This window comes from Anas platyrhynchos, chromosome 5 (genome assembly GCF_047663525.1).
Source record: "Anas platyrhynchos isolate ZD024472 breed Pekin duck chromosome 5, IASCAAS_PekinDuck_T2T, whole genome shotgun sequence".
Classification (NCBI taxonomy): domain Eukaryota; kingdom Metazoa; phylum Chordata; class Aves; order Anseriformes; family Anatidae; genus Anas; species Anas platyrhynchos.
This window is the reverse complement of record NC_092591.1, coordinates 43247466-43271454: the sequence shown is the minus strand read 5'-3', so window position 1 is coordinate 43271454 and position 23989 is coordinate 43247466. Positions and strand designations below refer to the sequence as shown.

Genomic DNA, 23989 nt, shown 5'->3' with positions numbered 1-23989 from the left:
GGGCGTAACAGCAAAAGCCTTCGATGGCTGTAGCAGCAGAGGGGCCGCCCATGGCTTAGCAGAAGGGATCAGTGGACGAGCCCGCAGCTCCCTCACTGTCTGGCAAACCACACGTTTCTGACTGTGGTCCCACAGGGCTCTTTAAGGCCTCAGAGACTGCTCGCCAGGTGCCGAGCAATCCCGCTGCAACCTTGCCGTTTTCAGTTGCAGAGTCCCACACCTTGACCTCAGTTTGGTCCCATATTTCAGGATCATAAACTGTCCGATTGTTAACAAGGAGAATAAGCTGTAAGGTTATCAGGACAGTCCTTGTTTCTAAGGACGTATGATTCCCCATAATGCGCAGCTGCTTACCAGCGAGAGGCAGTTGTGTGCGCAGGTCTGCTTCTCTCAGCTCGAGCTTCTCTCCAGCTCCGGTGCGCCTGTTTCCAGCGACTTTCTGTATGAGCTTCTCTGAGCGGTTTGCTGAGTTTGGCCGAGCCTATCTTCATGAGGCAATCAATGTGCCTGTTCCCGTCCTGGTCTCCGTTCTGCTAGCTGGTCCCTATTCATTCCTTTTTCCTGCTTCTTTATTGATGATGTAACTCCATCGTGTTGCCTTTTTTTTATCTTGAGGGCAGGCTCCCCTCTTATACCCTTCTCTCCACAGCAGTTCTTTTCAAAACAACTTTTCATTGGTCAAACAACTTTGAATGTAACAACAACAGCAAACACCCAGAAACTTCCATGCCTCAATGGCTGGAGAACAAGCAACCCAAGACTTCATGGAGTCTCCTGAATCACCCTTCTTTGTTCCCTCTAAACTCTTATATTCCTGATGGCCTCATCGTTAAGAGTCTGATGATGTCATCAACCACGGGGCTTGCTGACCCCCATGGCCACACTCCCACATCTCCCCCTTCTTTCTTAATATCAACCATCTTCTCGACACGAATTACCACTCCATATATAACACTACTCAGCTCTGCATTTCACTATCTCCTTAGCACCTGGAAGAGCTACAGGACTCTGCATTTTGTGCATGTAATCCAAATGCTTATGACCCTGTTTTCCAAGTTTTTTGCAAGCTCTTTCTGTGTAAAAATATCAGCCTCCAAAATGCTTACTGCAATTGATATTTCCATAAAGGCTGAAGTATAGGAATATAATGGATTTTCCACATAAGCTAACAAGTAAAATGCTTTATAATGTTTTCCATATATGTTTTTCCCTTTCCCACTTTACCCATGTTTTTCTACTTTGATTCACTTAGTGGTCTTAGCTTACTGCCCTTGCCAGCCTCCTCACCTGAGGCCTTCTTTGGGTTCTTCCCTTTGGAGAGTTTCTGTGAAATTCCTTTCCCAGCCTGGTCTGGTCCTGGCAATGTAACCAGCTTCCATTTGCTCTTACAATTGCTCTGTTAATTCTTTAATTGTTGGGCATTCTGTGTGTTCCTGTGAGAGCCATTACAGACTGGTTTAGGTGGGTGCAATGTGTGGGATGGAATCCCAAACAATTCTGGAGGCAAAGACCCTTTCATCTGAGCAGCAGCTTCTGCTCCCAAAGGATAGCAAATCCACAGGATATGTATTAATAGGATTTTTCCATTGTGTCAATAGGATTTTTCCATTCTTAGCCTGTGGAATTCTGATGATTTTTTGTAGGTGTTAGAACTAGACTGGGTCCAGAAGCTGATGTATCGGCCTCTCAAATTTTCATTACTATGCAATCCACTTTTGCTAGTTCTGTGCTGGATTTCTCAGCTGGCTGGCTTTGATTTAGGCAGTTCAAGTTTCAGGGCATTTTCATGCATGCAGCTTAAAGTGCAGCAGGACTCCTTTACAAGCAGGATACTCCATCATCAAGCTCTGTATATCAAAGCAGTTCTTGGGCCTCTCACTGTAGACCTGAAAGAAATGTGGCTGCCTGTTCAGCATGCTGCGGGTGGGAGTACTGCTCTGTATGTGTAGGTCCTGACAACCTGCAAGAAAGAATGCTACAGACAAACTGTTTAATCATTTTCTAAAAATAAAAAATAAAAATAATAATGTGATATGAATGTGATGGAATGATAAAATGATTAGTCTTAAGAATGTTTTTTTCTGGAAACTAAATTTAGAACTCCTTTAGGATATAGGACTCCCAGATCTGCACTGTGTTTCCCAGGAACACCAAATTCTCTGCAACCATCTTCATTCTGTTATTTATTAGATATGCTCCTACGTCAACTATAATTTGGAAGGACAACAAAATTTGCTTATGTGGCTGTTGTGGTTTAACCCGGCTGGCAGCTAAACACCATACAGCCATTCGCTAACCCTACCCCCTCCCTCTCTGGGATGGGGGAGAGAAATGGGAAAGTGAAGCCTGTGAATTGAGATAAAGACAGTTTATTAAGACAGGAAAATAATAATAACAACAATAATAATAACAATAATGATGATACTACTACTATTACTAATAATGTATACAAAACAAGTGATGCACAATGCAATTGCTCACCACCCGCTGACCTATGCCCAGCCTAACCCCGAGCAGTCCGGCCCTCCTCCCCCTAGCTAGCCACCCCTGTGTATTGTTTAGCGTGACGTCAGATGGTATGGAATACCCCTTTGGCTAGTTTGGGTCAGCTGTTCTGTGTCTGTCCCCTCTTGCTGCACCCCCAGCCTGCCTGTTGGCAGGACAGAGTGAGAAGTTGAGATGTCCTTAGCTTGGTGTAAGCACTGCTCTGCAACAATTAAAACATCAGCATGTTATTAGCACTCTTCTAATCATAATCCAAAACATAGCATTCTACCAGCTACTAGGAAGAAAATTAACTCTGTCCTAACTGAAACCAGGACAGTGGCTAATACTGGTAATATTTTGATAAGCAGTTGCATGTTTTAACTTCAAATTATTGTTTGTACAATAATGTGTTGTTATATATGGAGTAGTAATTCGTGTCGAGAAGATGGTTGATATTAAGAAAGAAGGGGGAGATGTGGGAGTGTGGCCATGGGGGTCAGCAAGCCCCGTGGTTGATGACATCATCAGACTCTTAACGATGAGGCCATCAGGAATATAAGAGTTTAGAGGGAACAAAGAAGGGTGATTCAGGAGACTCCATGAAGTCTTGGGTTGCTTGTTCTCCAGCCATTGAGGCATGGAAGTTTCTGGGTGTTTGCTGTTGTTGTTACATTCAAAGTTGTTTGACCAATGAAAAGTTGTTTTGAAAAGAACTGCTGTGGAGAGAAGGGTATAAGAGGGGAGCCTGCCCTCAAGATAAAAAAAAGGCAACACGATGGAGTTACATCATCAATAAAGAAGCAGGAAAAAGGAATGAATAGGGACCAGCTAGCAGAACGGAGACCAGGACGGGAACAGGCACATTGATTGCCTCATGAAGATAGGCTCGGCCAAACTCAGCAAACCGCTCAGAGAAGCTCATACAGAAAGTCGCTGGAAACAGGCGCACCGGAGCTGGAGAGAAGCTCGAGCTGAGAGAAGCAGACCTGCGCACACAACTGCCTCTCGCTGGTAAGCAGCTGCGCATTATGGGGAATCATACGTCCTTAGAAACAAGGACTGTCCTGATAACCTTACAGCTTATTCTCCTTGTTAACAATCGGACAGTTTATGATCCTGAAATATGGGACCAAACTGAGGTCAAGGTGTGGGACTCTGCAACTGAAAACGGCAAGGTTGCAGCGGGATTGCTCGGCACCTGGCGAGCAGTCTCTGAGGCCTTAAAGAGCCCTGTGGGACCACAGTCAGAAACGTGTGGTTTGCCAGACAGTGAGGGAGCTGCGGGCTCGTCCACTGATCCCTTCTGCTAAGCCATGGGCGGCCCCTCTGCTGCTACAGCCATCGAAGGCTTTTGCTGTTACGCCCCCTGCTGACCTGGACGTGCCTTTTGACCCAGGCCCAATTGGCCTTGAAAAGGAGATGGATATGCTTTTCTTCGATCCGGGAAGAACGGGATACATAAGGCCTGAAGACCGAGTTGCTCGACAACTTAAAGCAAGATATATTGTTCAAAGGGAATGGAAAATGGAGACTTGTTAGTAATCAAGAGAAGGAATGGAAAATGGAGACTAAGTCATGGAACTTAAAGGATTGTTTGTTACATTTTCTGATTGTACATATGTATAGGTGTACTCCTGTTTAGTATGTAAAGCAATGTTCTGTATATTTAGAATGTTTGATGTTCGTGTGTGCGTGCTGGTGGAGCGTGGACTCCCCGCACACCCAGAGCTGTTTACTTGCCTTTTATACCTTTTATACCTTTTATGCCATTTATAAGTATTACTAAATTCAGATTGAGATGAGACTTCATTTATAACAGTAGCCAGAATCAGTTTTGATGAATTTCCCAAGAGAAGAAATGTGAGAAAAAAAGGTTTTTAAGAACTTAAAGTTCCTGTTGACATTTTTAATTGAGGAAACTGAATTCACTTTATTTTATTTTTCATTTTTTTAGTGAATTTATTATTTATTAATATTTTGTGAATTGGCTGTCACTTTTTTTTAATCACCAAAATGTTCAAAAAGATTCTGTCTCTACTATTTATCTCTACACATAACATTTTACTGTAACGTATTCAGACTGATTTGTCAACCCCATTGCTCATAACAGACAAGGTTCACTGAAACACGTGTTTGAAATGGTGGTCCTGTTATGCTCCCCTCTACCATGATAGAACGGTAGTGTGAAAGTTCTGATAAAAACTATTTCATAGACAGGATATGAGAGTAAGAGTTATTCAAATAATATACAGATTTAGCTCTTGGTCCTTTCAGTAAAACTGCTAGCAGAGTGTTAAATAATGGTGTTTGCTCTGGTGTATTGTGAGAAGTGGATCTGTGCTAATGGACAGAGTGGACCATGGCCAAATATAGAACACCTTGGAGTTGGCAGAAGTAGCAGTACTTGGTCAATTACCAACATGAACTAATCTCAAACTAGTTCTGAGCTCCTTATCAATCTGATGGGCTATCTTGAGTTTTCTTGAGTCCTCTGGAAAGTTTCTAGATTTTCAGATGCAGCTTGACTTTGCATTTTCAGTGAACTGATATTGATATAAAAAGGATATAACTTTACCCTTTTCATCTTGCTTAAGACTCTGTGTGTTATATGCAAATGCTTGTCCTCTTCATTTCAGTATTTTTCTAAACAGATTTTATTAATTTACCCTACCATTTTTTTGTTGTGAGGAGCTTTTGAGGAAAATCTCAGTGTTTTTTAGTTTATGTGATTAAAATTCTCAAACAGCTTTCCAGTCAGCTGTTAGTTCTGCAACAAGCTTTAATAAGAAAACAAAAGGTGTTTGCTGTCATCTCAGAATGTCACACAGGAGAAGGAGATGTGAACTTGTGATCAGCATCAGGCCTGAGCTTCCAGCGAGTGGTGTGGGAGCTGCTGCTGTTACACATATTGTGCTGCTGCATGAGTGGGAGGAGATGAAACTTTTGCCATTTCTATGGCATCACTCAGCAAGGTGTAAATGAAGTATGAAATAAAAACTCTCAACCCACTCAGTGCACAGACAGAAAAAAGATAGTGTTTTATACTTGCTGCTGTGATAGGCTATTTGGTGTAATATTAACCCTACACAGTGCCAAAATACTCTCTAAGTTTTACAATCTCAGGTCAAAAGAGCAATGATTTCTAGTTAGGTCTCTTCCTTTTTCTCTCTTTCCACCAACGTGCTATTGCACGTCAAAGCTGGTGATGCAGAGCAGGAGTGAGGTGAAAAGACTGACAAGGGGATTTTGTTCTCAGAGAAAGAAATTCTGTAAGTGAATCAGTAGGCACAATTTGCAATGAACTTCAGGGTAAAATGATAAAATACCACACACTGGATGCGAGTACAGATTTAGAAACATTTGTTGTCTTCATTTTATTGAGCTCAACTGGGTGATTTGGAAGGAAGGAGCCATAGGTGGTAATGTATCTATGCTATGTTTAAATTCATTAGCACCAGGGAGTCTGTTTGTGTTGCTAGGTAGCTTATTTGGTGTGGTAGCAGTCTTTGGAAGGAAATGCTTTTCAGGCGCAGATTTGCCCCGAGGTCTTGCCTTCATAGCTTAACAAATTGCTACCTAGATCCTTGTGGGATCCCACTCATTATTTTTAAGCCATAAACAAGTCTCCTGGCAGCCTTCTTTTTATTTGGCTGGAAATGTTCAGTAGTTGAAACCTTTGAGCTAGATCCTAAGCTGGTGTAAATAATGCAGCTTCACTGATGTCAATAAAATCAGGCCAGTTTATACCAGCTGAAACTCTGTCCCTTCAGAAGCAAGGCAGCTCCTAATCTCCATGCCATTCACATAGAGGTGAATATTTCCTTCTTTTTTTTTTTTTTTTTTTTTTTTTTTTTAATATAATCCTTGCATGTCCTTTGTAGAACTAAGTGTTTTGTGCTGCAGATACTCCTGAGAAATGGAAAGAAGTGAGATGGATGCTGATTTAAAATGCTGGACACCTAGACCCGTCTTGTTCTGCCAGAGACCTCTGCGTGGCAGCATTGTTATTTCTCTTTGTGCTCACATTCTTCCCCTTTTATTTTCCAGTCTTAGAAAAGCACGGGGATAAAGCGACTAAATATTGCAGTAGATACTGTAGTAACAGGAGCTGTAGTGTAGAGGGACATCCAGTACCATCACTGCAGAACAAGCATAAACAGAAATGGAGCTTCTGAGCAGTGACCAAGACCCTGCTCAGCTACTGGGCAGCTGCATAAAGGAAGGGTTGTACAGGAAATATATCATACATGGACTTGTGTGCAGAGTGGGGTGCCTGCTGAATACACTGAGTAGCAAAGTGCCAGGGATTCATACCAGGGATGAGCTTTCTGTAAGACTGCACAGGAGGTAAGGGGATGCGAGACACCTGGTACTGCATTCAGGGTGAGTCAGCCTATAGAATCAGCTTTGGGAAGGCAGGATAAGTTCTGGTGGGAGGGGTTTATGTAAACACCATTCTGATTAAAGCAGGGAGTATGAAGGTAATAAATTATAGCCTGCTCCATCCTGCAGTGCTTGCCAGTGATACCATGTCCATAAGGAAAGCTTTGTGATAAGAAATTAAAACGGCAAGATTCAAAGAAAACCAGGTACCTTTGCAAAGACAAAGAAAATTGGGTCATTAAAACACTCTTCAGGTTTTCAAGAGGCACAGGGAAGACCAGAATAGTGTAAATGTGTTGTTTGTATTAAGTCTTAAGAAGGCCAGTAATCCTTTTGGTGCACAGAATTGAATGTCACCCACCTGGAGAAAAGTCTGCAATACAGTAAGGTGAGGACAAAATTAGAAAACCCTTTGAAAGTAGGACAGTAGGGGTCTTGGGCTAGTTGGTGGAGTTGTATTCCCCATTATGTTCCCTAATGCAATTTATTACTTAATTTGTTGTGCAATTGCTAGAGAGTGAATTTTCTCTATTTCTGCCTTTCAATAAATTCTAAGCAAAATAAAGCTTCCTCATTGTTACAGATTGAGAGGGTGGTGGAAATAAGGCTTACACTGATGCAAAGTCAGATACAGGAGCAGTGCATTAGGTGGGTTAATAAAATCTTAGCCTAATCAGGTGCTACAATACAAAATGCTTTCCTATAGAATAAAAATGTCTGTGAAAGAATGTTTTAGATACCTCACGTAGGATCAATGTAGGGCAGGACTTGGTTTTATCATGTCTGTATCTGTTTGGTCACAAAAGTATTGCACTGTAAGTTCTGGTCAGATGCATAGAATAATGCTACATTGCTCTTGTAAGCAAGTTCAAAAACTAAGCAAATCATTTGCATAAGGATGGGTCCTTGATGCTCCTACTCTTTATAGTTTGTAAATGGATGCTTATAAAACCAAGAGAGATACATTCACTCACTATTAATTTATAGCCATATTACCTCAGAATTGTCTTTGAAATTATTACATACAAGTTAAATGCAAACTATTCATTTATGCTACTGCTGACAAACAGCATTCTGATTTGTTCTAGGGAAAAGAATGGATAATAAACAGAAACAGTAGGAAACCTTTTTAAAAACGTAATTTTATAATATTTATTGTTGCTTTTAATTAATTAATTTATTTACTTTGTTTCTGAAAGAAATAAAACAAGTAATAGAAACCAAACGAAACCACAGAAGACTCTGGGTCATTTAAGTAAGTGAACTACCAGCTAGCAAATGCAGTTTAATGTAGAAAAATGTTAAACAGTTCACCTGGGAGGAAGGAATCAGTCTAAGGAATATGTACTAAATATGTAGTCATCCAGCATACTGATTAGGAAAGAGGTGGAATAGTGATGGAGAAATGTCTGAAAACATGAGAGTTCCAATGCACTGTAGCATTAAGAATTTTGAACAATATATTAAAGAAGAGAAGGCTGCATAGCCATAACAGAGGATGGATTGAAATTTCATTTAAAACAGGATTACAGTTCCTCAGTGGTTGAAGAATAAGGAAAATAGTTACTCATAGCATTTTTCATATTAATAAAACATTCCCTGCAACTTTTGCAAAGAAATGACTGCTTCTAGAAAGTCTGCTCTCATCAAAGACACTGTTCCAGTTAGAAAACAAATACCAAACTAGAAATTTCAAGCTGTGCAGATGCACGTGTGTGCAAACATGCACCAATGTGTATTGATATCTTCGGCTTATTCTCCTATGAAACTGCAATATAATGCAAGGAGTGATGCACTGAGTGGTTAACTGTCATATATCCAAATTAATGACCAGAATACTCAAGAAATAATTTCTGCTTTTCAGTTCTTAGAGCCTGCCCTGCAGCTTCTTCACAGAGACTAGAGGTAAATGGGAAGGCAGGCTGGATGGCAGGGGCCATGCATTCAGCTTGCAGGAGTAATGAGTTACTCCTGAGTATCAGGTGTTTTCAGATGTGTGTAATTATTGGCAGTACTGCAGAAAATGCTCTACTGTGTGGGTATAGCTATTCATGTGCCATGCTCCTTCGCTCAGGCTCTTATCAAGCAAGATATTTTTTTTCCATGATTCCAGCATGGCCATCTGTATCAACATGACTCCTATACTCGTATTTAAATCCTTCTATGCTGTCTCAAGCCTTTCCCTTTCCCTTTCCCTTTCCCTTTCCCTTTCCCACAGCTAGAAAAGCATGGTGCATCAGTGCTGAGCAGCCTGTGTGTTTGTATGTGCCTGTGAAGGGGTGCATGGTTCTGCAGGGAGGGAAGTAGGGCCATGGCACTGCTGCACAGCTTGCATCCAGGGCTCTGAAAAATATCCTGTGGCCAACAGACACATGGTGATTTAAGTGGTGCTGTACTCACTGTCTGCCTGGCAGGAGGTCAGGGGCCCCGCCCAGAGCTGGCAGGATGGAATATGTGCCTGTGTCAGCTGCTTCTGTTTGCAGTGCAGTGTTTTAGCACTATTCTCATTTACACAGACAATTTAACCTCTTAGACAGGGAACTGGCATCCTTGCCTTTCTGTCAGCGTGACTAGAAAGACATTATGCCCAGATGAAGGGTGAGCTGAGCACTCACAGTCAGGAATATCTCACACTTGAGCATGATGTAATAAGTGTTTTATGCATCACTGCCTAAGAATGGGAGGTTACCTGGCAGCTGCAGTGGTGGGGCTGAACACTCTGTGGCATGCAGTCCACCCATCGTCAAAAGCTGCACTGCTGCAGCAAGAATGCCAGAGATGCGGAAACATGCAAAGTGTCCATGCTCTGCCATGCAGACATAGCATATCCTCAGGCTGTCTGTGCAGTCCTGCTTCCCAGCCAGTTCTCTGACAAAAAGCCCACTATATTGCTATTCAGAAGAATCACATTTTGGTGGAGTTGTATGATGTGGTCCATACCTGGGTCAGAATCTCTGTAGTATTATTCCATTGTTCCATATCCTTATCCCTGAAATGGCAGAACTTTGCATTATGCAGATGCCACTTAACATCTATCACAGTAACTCCCTGCACAGCTAGACTGCAACAGGTGATCAAATAGTTTGGCTTTGTTTTCAAATAAATGCTTATTTATGCAAATGTATGCTTTGAATATGCTTATGAAGAACGGGCTGAAGAAAAATATCCTTTGCTTTAAAGAAAGAGCAGCTGTAGGGATCCTCACTGAAATCCCCTTTGCCTGACTTTAGGTAGAGGCCAGAGACCAGCAGATGGCAATCTCCGTCTGTCACAGAAGAGCAGGGTTTTAATGCAGGGGCTCTCGTGTGCGTCTTCCCTTTGCTTATTACAGTTTACTTGAAGGGCAAAACGACCTGAAAATGGTAGGCAGCCTTTGTTAGGCTCAATGTCAGAATCTGGAAAAGCACAGCTGAAATTCTGCTTTATGCAAATCCCAGCTAGCTGGATCTGTAAAAAGCAAGCTAACCTAATGGCATGAATGTGTGCTAATCTTTTTTATTTTTAAGTACAAGACAGAGTTATTTTACAGCATTGTTGTGCTTTTCCTCCTGTGTGCTGCTAATCTTTTAATGCACTCTTTAGAAAAAAGAAAATGGCTGTTTTCTTTGCACCCCACATTTTTTTTCCCCAGTGTTTGAAATCAGAAGAAATAACGTGATCTTCGGCTGACTTAAAAAGGAGTGAAGACACAAAAGAAAAGCATTTACCTGCTATAGTGACAAATCTGCCATGCTAGAGTAATGTGTCCAAGCAGCAGTGTGAGAGTCTAGTTTAGCATTTGAAATGGAAAATGTATGGTATTAAAGCTATCACTGTGTAATTTTTATACATTTTTTTTTTCATTGCAGAACAGAAGATTAATGCTGCTAATTTCAGTTATGTGAAAACTGTGAGCTGATAAAGGACCTGGATGTTTTTCTAAAGCAAATATTAATAGCAGAAAAAGGAATATTCCTATCCTACAGTGGAAATAATTCTGTCAGTTATCTCACTATGCTGCTTTAAATGAGTTTGCATCATTTCATGCAGTATCATACTTCAGACATTTGATCATCTATAACATGATGATGGAGTGATGAAAAAGAAGGATAAATTAATATCCTAGATATAGTGATACTGGTAAAAATATAGGAAGGTTTCACTGGGAATGCAGGATTTTCTTTACTATCCTTAAATGCAATTTTTGCACTGCTTTCCATCTACTGGCCTCTGACAGTGGATTGCATGTAATATAAAGGGTGCATCAGGAATGCTAATAGTTAGCTGAGTAGCACAGAACATACCTTTACGAGTAACATTAATTAGGAAAGGAATTAACTGCAAACTGGATCTGTCTGGTGTCCTATAGGATAAAAGATGAATAGAGAACTACTATGCTAGTTATGCAAAACCTGAATATTTGGAAGATAACCAGTGCTCTCAGTGTGGAGCAGGAGACCTGGAGGTCCATGTGAGCATGTAGCTTGAGGTAGCTAAGTTAAGGGGAGATGCCCTAACTTGAGTATTGGTGGCAAGACAGATTCTTGCACTTTGTTTCACCCTAATGAAAGGATTTTTATTTGATGATGCTGATGTGGTATGATCTATGAGAAGTAGGACACAAAAGCTTTATGAGAAACCTTGACTATAACCAGACACTAATGTATGCATAGCTTATTCCAACTTACAGGTACTCCATTTTATAGGTCAACTTTTCTTTTAAAAAAAAGATTTTCTTTTAAGCTTAAATATCTGCTTTTAAAAGAAAAGAGAGAGGAATCCAAGCAGTTCTCATAGCAACACTGTGTTTTGAGTGAATGATAAATGATGGACATGCCATAGTAGAAGAAAAACCTCTTATATTAGGAGGAGTGAAAAGAAAATAAAAAAGCATGTTTATGAGTAGAAGGCACTGATTTATGAGAAAAGATTATAAAAACGAATTTTTGACATGATAACTTCAACAAGTGGTTGAGTACATGCAAATATATTTTGGGAAGTGTGGGCTCAATTACAAGCACAACAGAAATTGCTGGAATTGTTTTTCATGATAGAAAAAACTATCTTTTGCAATTACACTAAATAAGGAAAACTCAGATAAAAATCTCCTTTGCTGCAAGAACATTTCTGTGGTAAAGCAACTTCCAAAAGAAATAATACACACCCACTGCTTGAAACAGCTAAAGGTTCATTAAATAATATCACATGGGAATATATAAACATTTTCCTTCTCTAGCATACATGATTAAAGGACAAAAAATGTAGAAATGCTACATGCAATTTCTTCTCAGTCTGCTGAGTGCATGTTCACACTATAGTGGCAGAGGGAGAGAAATTTTTTCAGTGCCTACAGCAGAAGCCTGTTCAGGTGCCTACACTCAGCACCTCAGTTGCACTTGTTCTTGATGAAGGACAGGGTATATCTAGTGGTTAATCAAAGGTGCCCATGAAAAGTAGCAGCTGGGTTTTACTTAAATGTTCCCAATCACTCTTTAGAAGCACTTGTTTTTTGTTTGTTTGTTTGTTTCACTGGTTATATGTGGAACCTGCACACCTTTGAGGCCTGAGTTAAAGGCTTAAAGTTACAGGTAGCACCTCAATATCTTTCTGAATGCATGCGTTTTTGAAATATTTGACCTCATCTCCATAGACAGTTACCTTCTTTTATTTTATTCAAAGACAGCAAACAAGAATATAATTCAAAATTCTTTTTCCTCAGCTGTTGGGGTGATTTTATACCACATTATGTTCATGCAAATAACTACAGAAGGTGCAAAGATTTAAAAAAAAAAAGAAAAAGTTTGACTTACTTTCTTCTGCAATTGTGAATCTTTTAAAAGCACTGATCTGTGTTCTTTTTTCCCCTTCTGGTAATCAGGGACAGAGAATGCCAGCGCTCCCATACTGGTCTCAAGGCTGATACTGGACCTAGCAGCTGCAAAGGTTTCCATCAGCTGTCCTTGTTTCCAAATTTTTGAAATGCTACCAAAAACAAAGCTTCTCTTTTCTGACAAAGAACTAGGGATGGCAGTGCATGTCTTTCTGGTATGCTAATCATTTTTGGATTTCAGCACACAGAGATAAAAGTTTGCCCAGCAGGATAAAACTAGAATCTTGGAATGGCCATGGTTGGAAGGGACCTCCGAGGATCATCTAGTCAAGATCATCTGCCGAGCAGGATCACCGAGAACGCATTGCACAGAATGGCATCCAGGTGAGTTTTGAATATCTCCAGAGAAGAAGACTCCACCACCTCTCTGTGAAACTCTGTCACTTTCACAGCAAAGAAGTGCTCCCTCATATACAGCTGGAATCTCCTGTACTTCAGTTTGTGCCCGTTGCCTCTTGTCCTGTCACTGGGTACAACTGAGAAGAGTCTGGTTCCATCCTCCTGACACCCTCCCCTCAGATATTTATACACATGGATGAGGTCTCCCCTCAGTCTTCTCCTCTCCTAAACAGGCCCATTAATCTAATGCTCCAGTCCTCTAATCAGCCTAGTAGCCCTCCTCTAGACTCGCTCCAGTAGTTCCACGTCCCTCTTGTCCTAGAGAGCCCAGACCTGGACACAGGACTGCAGGTGGGGTCTCACCACGACTGAGTAGAGGGGGAGGATCACCTCCCTTACCTGCTGGCAACACTCCTCCGAATGCACCCCAGGATCCCGTTGGCCTTCTTGGCCACAAGGGCACACTGCTGGCTCGTGCTCAGCCTGCTGTCCCCTAGGACTCCCAGGTGCCTCTCTGCAGAGCTGCTGTCCAGCAAGTCACCCCCCCAGCCTGTTCTGGTACTTGAGGTTATTCCTCCCCAGGCACTTTCCATATGGAGTTTGCTCATTCATTTGTTTGATTTTCCTTTCTGGCTTTGTGATAATATTGCCTACACAGAAATGCCCTTCTCCATTCCCTTGTATCTAAGTATTCCCATCTGTGTGATCCCTGGTTTCCCTAAACAATGAAACAGGCAATTCCTGATGGTCTCATCATTAAGAGTCTGATGTTACCACCAACCATGGGGTTTGTCGACCCCTATGGCCACACTCCCACAACTGGGGGCTGGAGGAGGATGCAAAGGCAGGAAGGCCATGGCAGGAGGGGACCCCAGGTGTGCCATTGGGATTGTAATAGCAGGAGCTTGACCCAACCCTGAATGTTCACTGCCATGTGCGTTGCCTTGGCAGCACGGCTGTGGGACCATGTGTGGGGCAGTGGGGCTGGACTGCTGCAGGGATAGGGCACTGAGAGGGGCCATGAAGGATTTGCTAGGGGGGGTCCTTGGATTGTTTCATTCCATCAGCCCTGCCATACATGCTGCAACATAAATGCTACCAGAGTAGTTTTGGTGGGATTTTCTTTGCTAGAACATTAGGTCTGGAACAAAGTATTTCCAAGTATGTCAACTATCATTGACATTTGTAGAAGAATTCTCAGACCTGCAGTTCCTCTTGGTTCTGTATCGAAAACGTGTTTTATGGGATTACCATTCAGTTAGGGATATTTTGGTGCAGGAAAATAAGCTAAACTGGTTAGGTGGCATTGCTTCACTGCAGATTTTTTTTAAGCTTAAATATCTGCTGAAAGGAGAATGAAAGGATTTGAATAAAGTGTAGCAGGTAATAGCTACCATGCAAATTCAGTAGTGTTAGGAAGGTGTTCCTGTATTTTAGTTATCATTCATACTTTGTACCCAGAAGGAAATTATTCTGAATTTGTTTTTTTCTTGTTTTTACTCATATTCCTTTTAAGTCCTTTACCAGCAGAGACCTAGTGTAATCAGCAGCACTGCTCCCAGTGAGAACCAAACTCAGAAACCATTACATTATTCTCAAAATCTTGTTTCATGGTCAATAAGAAAGCTCACCTAAGGTATACATACACTTACATGTATATATCCAAACATTTTTTGTTATATAACTGAAATTTGAATCTAATAGTTGTTAATCCATAACTAATTATTACAGAAAAGGAAGGAAAAATAAGACAGTACAAATTGTTATTATACATGTTGTCAGTTTCTATCCCTTATTCTGATATTATACTCACCTTTTCTCTGCTCCTCTGGGTCCTAATGTCAGCATTTTCATTCTGGTTGGGTGTGTTGTAATAAGTTGTCAGCACCATAACCCTTCACTGAAAGAAATCGGATACTTATGTTTATGATTTCTTTGCTCTAGGATCCACATGGCGTTCTTTCTATATGCTTGCTAACACACTTTTACCTCCTGCTCTTTTTTTCTCTTTTTTTTTTTTTTGTTTTGGTCAATGTTGCATTAAAATTCGCTACATATGGTGCATTTTATGTACTTCAGATAGTATTTCTTTGTTCTTTGTGTTAGCACTAAGCTCAGTTTTGGCCATCTCCAGGTCTGCATTTCTTAATGCACTGTTGAAGTGTTGTTTATAGCTGTGGAGCCTCCGCTGCCAGTCTGTACCCCATCTTTTATCATCCTGTGCCTGTATTCCTCCTTATATAAACCTATCTCTTCAGCCCTTAGGACCTCTATTTAGATATTTGGCTTGTATTTTCTATGCTATGTTATTATGCTAGGCTTGTAAAAACTATGATGATACTGGGCAAATATAAACAAAAGTAAAAGAAATTACCCACAGACATCTCAACAACCAAAAAAAAAAAAAAAAAATGCTGTTACAGCTAAACCAAGTACAATGAAGTTGCTGGCAAGTCAAGGAAGTTCAGACAGAGCAGGCCTTGCAAACTTCATCCCTAAGGCCTTGAAAATTCAGTACAAATCTTATAGCTTGCTACCAGCCATGAGAATAGTGCATTACAAAGCTGCATGATGTAGAACAGGTAGCACTGAGCAGATTCCTTGCTCTGATATCCACTAAGGTTGGGGCTGCAGCCTTTTTATTTGATTTGTTTAAACCAACTTTCTGACAGAAGACTGTACAACTTATGACCTGTTGCGCTCAGAACTTTGAAAATAAAGGAATAGTGTTGTGGCAGGATGATAAAAAAAACACAGCGTGTTCACACTCCACCTGACAGCTGGAGTTTTCCTGTTCAGTGATGGGGAAGAGACATTCACAGCATGTATGGGAGATGAAGTCTATGACTACCCAATCACAAGGGAAAATGTTAAAAATAAAGCTGGGATCTTCAACTTGGGGAAATAAAGATCAGCTGCAATGACCAGTAATTCTGTGCAGTTTAATTTGCAGTGGATATTCACAGATATCTGTGAATATATAAGCTGATTCTTGTTTTGATCAGGTAGTATTTTGGTTTTTAATTTGTGTCCTCAAGAGCAAGTTTACTTGCTCTCAGCTCAGGACCTGTAGGGAAGGATAATGAGGTCATATGTTACCTTTGCACTATCAGAAAAGAAAATTGGAGTGGAAAGCAAGGAAGGGAGACTCATGGCTCTACAAGCTTCTCTTATGCTGGACCAAGGAGACCTTAATTCTGATTCTTGCTCCCAGCTGTTTTATTTTGCACTGAAAATGTACCTATATTACACTGCAGAAACATGCATTCTGTCTTCCTCTTTTATTTTTTATTTTTATTTTTTTTTTCTCTCCATCACCACCATACATTTTTATCTGCTTCTGGCACAGCTTCAGTGATGAGGAGTAGGAGTATCTGTGTTTTCTCAAAGGTGAGCTCCATAATCTAGAAGTTGAGAATTTCTGTGGAAGGTGAGAAGTGAGAAGGTCATAAAACTTTTCCTCAGGGCTCATAGAAGTAATGGGCCCATCCTTCCCCTCTGAACAAGCTCTCTGACTACAACATTATTATTTTGTAAAAGTTGATATCATTCCCAGCTGCATTTTAAAGGAAACCCCAAATAATCCTGATAGCTGCATTTTGTCTGGAGTTAGGAAATGCCATGAAAGCTCTTGGAACACACATGAGATAAGACCTTTTGGAGAACTTAACTGAAAGAAACATGATTACTGATCATAAGTGGATGTATGTGTGCTGGTGAAATTGGAGCAATTTTGTTCCCAGCTAGAAGTGTACTTCTTCGAATATAATGCAATTTAAACTCAAAATAACTTGATGTTTTGGCAGCAAGTGAGCATTTTTTTAAAAGACTAAAATCTCAAAGAAGTCTGAGTTTACATGATAATGTCCCACTATGCAAAGCCCCTAGTAACCTTAAAGAAAGCTTGCTATATCACATATTGGTAACAGAAACAAACTTTTACAAGCAGCCAGGCAAAAGCAAAATATCAAACTAGATGCCTCCTAGCATTTTTTCCTTCCCTGTTATGGGTAGAGTTACACGTAGAAAGGGAAAAGAATTAGAGTAAAACAATCTGTTCTAGCAGAGAGTGTGCTGGCTGCAGTGCATCCCACTGCATTGCAGGTAACCCAAAGGGAAGCACATACAAGTTTCTCAGGCAAAAATTCATGCATTAAACTCTTTTGAGGGGAAAGGGTAGCAGCAGTTGGTGAGGGCAGTACAGGAAAGGGCAAATGCAGACTGTAGAGCAAGCTAAGAAGAAACTATAAAGGGTAGAAAACATATTTTTAACATTTTATTATTATTTTTATGAAACTTGTAAACAAGCCTTTAAAAAGCATCTTTATAAATATAAGATCACTCTGTTGAAAGTGAACAGGTATGGATCTGTCTCTAAATATTGCTCTGCTTCATATATGAAATGCTCAAAGAAAGCTAAAAAGATGACTCCAGGTAGGCCTCTAAGTCAGAGACAAAACGACAAAGGTTCACAACACTTAAAAATGAGTAGGCACATTCTGTAATATACCAGTATATCTCAGGATGAAGGAAACACTCATATATTACATTGTATGGCTGCACACTGTGTTTTGGAATTCCTTTTCATTCCTCTCTTCTCTTTCAACTAACTGCTAAGTGTTGTGTTAGACTGTGTTGTGGGTATTGTGAAGTGTGATATCTGCATAAAACCAACTTTTTGTTTCCTTGCTTAACTCTCACTGCTACATCCATGAGTTGAAATAATAATTCAAGCACAGCTATTATTTATGTAATACCACTATATTGCCATTTCCTCAAAACAAAAGTATTACATATATATGCATGCACACATAAATTTGATTTTCACTATTTTACCTGAAAACCAATCCAGAGTGACTCAGGTCTTCATATAGTGAAATATATTTCTTTTAAGTGATGAATTTATAGGGCTATTTGTAGACATTAAAATTAAGATTCTTGATAATATTCAATTAGATACTTTTATTTATTTATTTATTTATTTAGTAAATCTCACACGTATTTGCCTTTTTTTGGCTGGTAAACTTCTGTAAATCTGCCCCTTGGTTTATTATCTGAAACGTATTGTCACTTAATACAGGTAAGATATTTCTGAAATTTCACAATATATTTTGGACTCTCACATCACTGCTTTCCCTTTGGGTTACATGTAAAAAGGCAAAGAAGTAAGAATCACTGGAGTGTCTTTGGAAGAACAGCAGGACAGTGAATCAGAGATATTAGAAGCAGAGAAAAATGTCCTTTGGGTCATCTGGTCTGACCTTTACATTCTGCAGAATTTACTCATATATCATACTTACTAACCTCTTAATCTAACCTTTTGTTTGACTTTTTAGTTCTAAGTTGGTGAAGTTGTGACATGCAGCTAATTTCAGCTTAAATTTAAGTAGGAAGAAATAGGTATGGAAAAGAGTGCAGAAGTTTGCAACTTAAATGCTTAACAGTTAACGCTTACAATGCTGTTGTAGACATTTGTTTATGATTAGCGATACCAAAGTTATAAAATAATTTAAAAACACAAGGGTAGTACTGTGGATGAAGTATGCCCAGATATATTATTTGTTGCTACAGACCTCCCATAGGATCTCAGAACTGATTGAGATTCCTGAAAAATGATAGTAGTATAGCATAGAGACATAGAGACAAGGTGCATGTGGCGTAACAAATCTCTCTCTGGCATAAGAGCTAGTTGCTGTATTTTTTTCTAGGTCTTGGTGCATCATCAGATTCTATGTTATTCCTATTATTGACTGACAGTAGTACTTACTTCTGGATATTTCTATTTCCTCCATGAACAAAAGTAAGAAGGGGGATCATTAAAAACAAGGATAACAAAGATAAAACAAGGACTTTTATGGTTAAGAATATATTTTTTAATATCTCAAATAAACATTTTTTTTCTTAGGTATAGATGTCTTTTTTTTTTTTTTTTTTTTTTTTTTCCCATCTTTGGGTAATGTGATTTACAGGTTTAAGGCAAGAAAGGTATTGTGATATTGTGATGATCTCTTAGTTTGACCTGATGAGTAGACTGCAGAGTTCCATCCAGAGATTGAATTCCTTTCCTTCATTCATTCTATAAAGCTTGAAAATATTTGCAGATGGTGATCTTACCTTTCTTGACCTTTCTTGACCTCTACTTTTCAACAATATATAAAATTATACTTTCTTGTTGGGTCTTTAATTTTTTATTTTTTATTTTTCTCCTATCTTTACATTAAATGTAAGAGGTCTTCAGGAAGAGCAGGATTCATCAAAAAAAAAAAAAAGATGTTTTTTCTTACTTCAGAAAATGTATTAATTTTCCTCTGCTTAAAATATAAGAGGATAATAATGCAGTATAATTCTGATTTTTTGTAGTTCAAAGAAAACAGGCACAGACAAAGACAAATTACAGAATTCAAAATGGGTGAAGAGATGATCTGATTCTTCAGAAGCAATGTGTCAATGATGTGAAATTTTAAATAATACTAATTTATTCATATCCTGGAAATCTCAAAGGAGCAGTAAAAAGCCATGTACAATAATTACGTGACCTCCTCTTTGGAGAAAAACAATAATCCAGAAAGAGTTAAGAAAAAAATAGGATTCCAATTTTAATAAATCTCTGATCTAATCAAGACCTTGCATAACTTTCAATTTGAATTCAACTTACAGGCTATAATGCTAGGAGCTATTTTCATGTTTAATCGTGTGAGTTTCCTTCCCAAATATATCTTCCAAATTTATAATAAATATTATTATAAATTCATCTTGTTAACTATGTAGATACTACTGTATAAACCTGTTTTCTTTATTCTGTATTCTTTCCGATCACTCAATTCATCAAGTCTTCAAGTGAGAGCAGAAACTCTCCGGGACATGAACCAAATCTTTATAGCCATAGATAGGCTATAATGTGTCTAGCACACTCTGATTTAAGTGAAGTTTCTTGAAATGAGAATGTTATGGCTTGTTATGTTATGGCAGTAGGGCTGTTGCCAAGCCCTAGTCATTTCTAGCAAGTTCAAGTTTTTTAAAGCAGAGACATGGGTACAAACAAAACTACATTAGTCTAAGCCTTTTTTCTACTGAATGGTAATTGATAAATGTAAGCAAAAAAGTCTTTGTTTAGGAATATGATTTTTTTTTTCATTTTTTAATATTCATAATGAATTATAATAGTTTAATCTAAATTAGAAATTACAGTTGTTACAATAAATTTTTATAGTACTTTATAATTGTTTCTGCAAGAGACTGTGGAAGCATGGCACTTCTGTAAGAATGTGTTTGTTTTTATTTTGAGTGCAGACATGCCCATGAGTCCTTGGAGATAATTGTAATGTATGACTTAGGAAATGAACAAAATCATCTGTTTCCCCCTCTCCAATGCATATTTTATGCATTATGTTTGTTAAGAAATTGTTTCAGAAGTTTAAATTTCAACTACCCAGAGAAGGGTAGTACTTGCTATTTTCTAATTGCAGCAAGCACAAGAATATTGTGTCAAAATGCTACCTCAGAAGTGAAATCTATTTAGCAACCTACCTTGATCCCCACATTGGAAAGCCATCTGAAATTAAAGACCCACAAAACATTTTGTTGATGTGTGTAGTTTGAGTAGCCTACACATGAATCATGCCTAGCACAGGCCCATAAAAACAAGATCAAGGTATTTTTATACTTCCTATAACTTTCCTATTCTTTATACTTTTTTTTCTGTCAACAATATGTTTTATTTCTGTCACAAGTGTCCTGTCCTACAAACAGCATTCCTTCATTTGGCTTTCTTATTTTTACTTCCCTGCATACACTATTTTCTATACTACTAGCAATTGGTAAAGTCTGGGCTGGAATAGGAAACCATAGCCCGAACAGGTCATGTTCAGCAGGTGATCAAATGTGCAATTCAAAACTGGAACTTTTGGGAGGAGAGACTGAAGGTTGTGGTGTTTAGTTTATGGTTATACTCATTTAATTTAGCTTTGTTTTGAAAATAAGAGAACTTGTCCTCACTGGAGATAGGTATTATTAGACACAATATTGAATTAGATATTGATTGTTCTGGAAGGTAATGTTCCTGGTGCATGCCTGCAGCAGAAGTACCATGAGTAAGAAAGACCACCAACTGTATATCAACCCTGTTTCTCAACCAATTCAGTGCCGAGAGCCCTGGAGGATCCGGGATGTCTAAGAGCAGTGTTACGAAGTTCTGCCAGCAGATGGTGATAAAACATGAGGTAGAAGAAGAAAACAAGCCGACATATTGGATCTGATGAGAAGACATCAGCTATTCTTTTATCCTCTGAAAGCATTCTTTCATTCTTTGGGACATGTAGTGCATTTTGAGGATGGCAGTCTGAGAACCCCATTGGTATAACTTTGCAACAGCTGCCACTATAAGTCTATGAAAAGACATTGCAGACTCTGCTAAAGACCTATAGTAGGAATATTGAAAAGATGAAAGGAGTGCTGGAGTTAAAAGGGGAACAGTGCAATAAAGAGAATTTGAGATTGAAAAAAAACAAAAAACAAACAAACAAAAAACAACACATTGAATTCAAGATGTAGGGATTACCAAAACCTTAAACAGTTTAGGATAAGGGAATTAGGAAAAATGGAGAGAAGGGAGTTGATTAAGGACTTGGCTGGTTTGCATGTGGAAGGCTGGAAAAGATTTTGAAATTTGTCTCTTGTTATTTGCAAAATGCGTCACATCCCTACCAAATTATTTAGAACACTATAAAGTGTTTGCAGTGTACTCATATTACAGTCACATACTATTTTCTTTTCTTACCTTTTTGCAGTCATGTGCATTTCTCATAAAAGTTTGTTAGAGCAAAAATAACTTTGTACCTTTCAGTAAGTGCTGTTCAGTAGATGCCTGACAAACATTTACTACTACTTACTACTACTATTTTGTAAATGTCCTCAGATTTGCTAACCTGCCATTTTTATGCACTTATAAATTGCTTTGGAATGTATGTTTATGTTGTGGTTTAACCCGGCCGGCAGCTAAACACCATACAGCCATTCGCTAACCCTACCACCTCCCTCTCTGGGATGGGGGAGAGAAATGGGAAAGTGAAGCCTGTGAATTGAGATAAAGACAGTTTATTAAGACAGGAAAATAATAATAACAATAATAATAATAACAATAATAATAATAACAATAATGATGATACTACTACTAATAATGTATACAAAACAAGTGATGCACAATGCAATTGCTCACCACCCGCTGACCTATGCCCAGCCTAACCCCGAGCAGTCCGGCCCTCCTCCCCCCAGCTAGCCACCCCTGTGTATTGTTTAGTATGACATGAGATGGTATGGAATACCCCTTTGGCCAGTTTGGGTCAGCTGTTCTGTGTCTGTCCCCTCCCAGCTCTTGCTGCACCCCCAGCCTGCCTGTTGGCAGGACAGAGTGAGAAGTTGAGATGTCCTTAGCTTGGTGTAAGCACTGCTCTGCAACAATTAAAACATCAGCATGTTATTAGCACTCTTCTAATCATAATCCAAAACATAGCATTCTACCAGCTACTAGGAAGAAAATTAACTCTGTCCTAACTGAAACCAGGACAGTTTAGTAGTACATTTCTGAGACATCTGAATCATATTTAGGATGTTACTTATAACCTGCAATGTGCATGCAGTTTGTGTAAGCAAATACATTTTTTTTTTTTTTAATCAACAGAGGTAATAAAGACCTAGAGCTTCAGCTAACAGTCTTCTGAAAAACCCATAGGATAAAATAAAATAATGAAATAAAATAATCTGCCTTTGTGAATTTTATATTTTGGCTGGCACCCAGGCTAGCAGCTTCAAAGAAACAAAGAGAGTTTTAATATATTTGAGATTTATATTGTCGTAGATACAATTGCATAATTTGCTAGACATTTCTGCATAATGGTGCTATGATTCCTGTTGTTAAAGTTTGCTTTTGAGTTTAGCCATCATTATAACTAAATTCTCCTGCAGACTGTAACAGCAGGAAACACTGGAACAATGTATTAATCACAACAAATTAAATTAGCAAATAGTTTCCAAGATTCTGAGACAGTAAAGATAGAAAAGACAGCACAATGAGCCACTTTAGGTTTCTACTGATCCAAGGTTATTCCCTGCAGTGTTTGAGATCTAAGGTCTGAAGGTGTGTTTGAGTAACAAATGGCTAGCTAACCCTTTCACTACTGCTCACTTGTCTTCTAGTTCCTAGATGGGTAGAAGACAAATATATGGGAATTCTCAATCAGAAAGTTACTATTTGCTAATCTGCTACTGTAAAGTCAAAGTCATTTTTATACTGATTAATCTTCAGTCTAGGTTAAAGCAAGCACCTACAAATGAGAGGTGCACTGTGAACCTCATTCTTACCAAAAGCAATTCATAGGATAAGTACCAAGAACAACTCTAGTCTAAGAAAAAATGAAATAATGAGCCTTCTGATCAAGTCCAAGAAATGTACTACTGAACATCTTTAAAATCTCATCTTCAACGTCCGGCAACAAGAATCAGTAGCAATTTTGGCCAGAGTGTTTCATGGGAGAAAGATTAATTTCTGTTGGTAGAGTATGCACATTAAAAAAAAAATATCTCAGAATGTTTTTCCTTAAAGTGAGAACTTTTCCCATTTTAATTCCAGCATTACGGATCCAGTCTAAATAATCTGTCTTCTTTCTTCTATCATAACCGTCTACCTGGAGTTAGACAATAACGCCTGCTTCCTTTCACTGCTGCTGAGGGATCCCACTGATGCAAAAAATATCAGTGTATTATTAGTCCAATTTTATTTCATCATTCCAATGAATTCAATGGGATGACAAAATTTTAGCCTGGAACGGAGGAGAGGTGAACTAGGTCTGTATTAAAATTGGATCAGAAATTAAATTTTCTTGACTCATTTTTACTCTAAAATTCCTGTAAAACTCT

General features: G+C 39.0%; 1 long non-coding RNA gene across 1 annotated transcript; it reads left to right on the top strand.

The window, feature by feature from the left end:
* Positions 1–6951: 6951 nt before the first annotated feature.
* Positions 6952–21830, top strand: LOC106017434 (uncharacterized). The gene is made up of 3 exons (XR_001190922.5): positions 6952–7258; positions 12921–13063; positions 21219–21830. It is a non-coding gene; the product is annotated as an uncharacterized lncRNA (long non-coding RNA).
* Positions 21831–23989: the final 2159 nt, after the last annotated feature.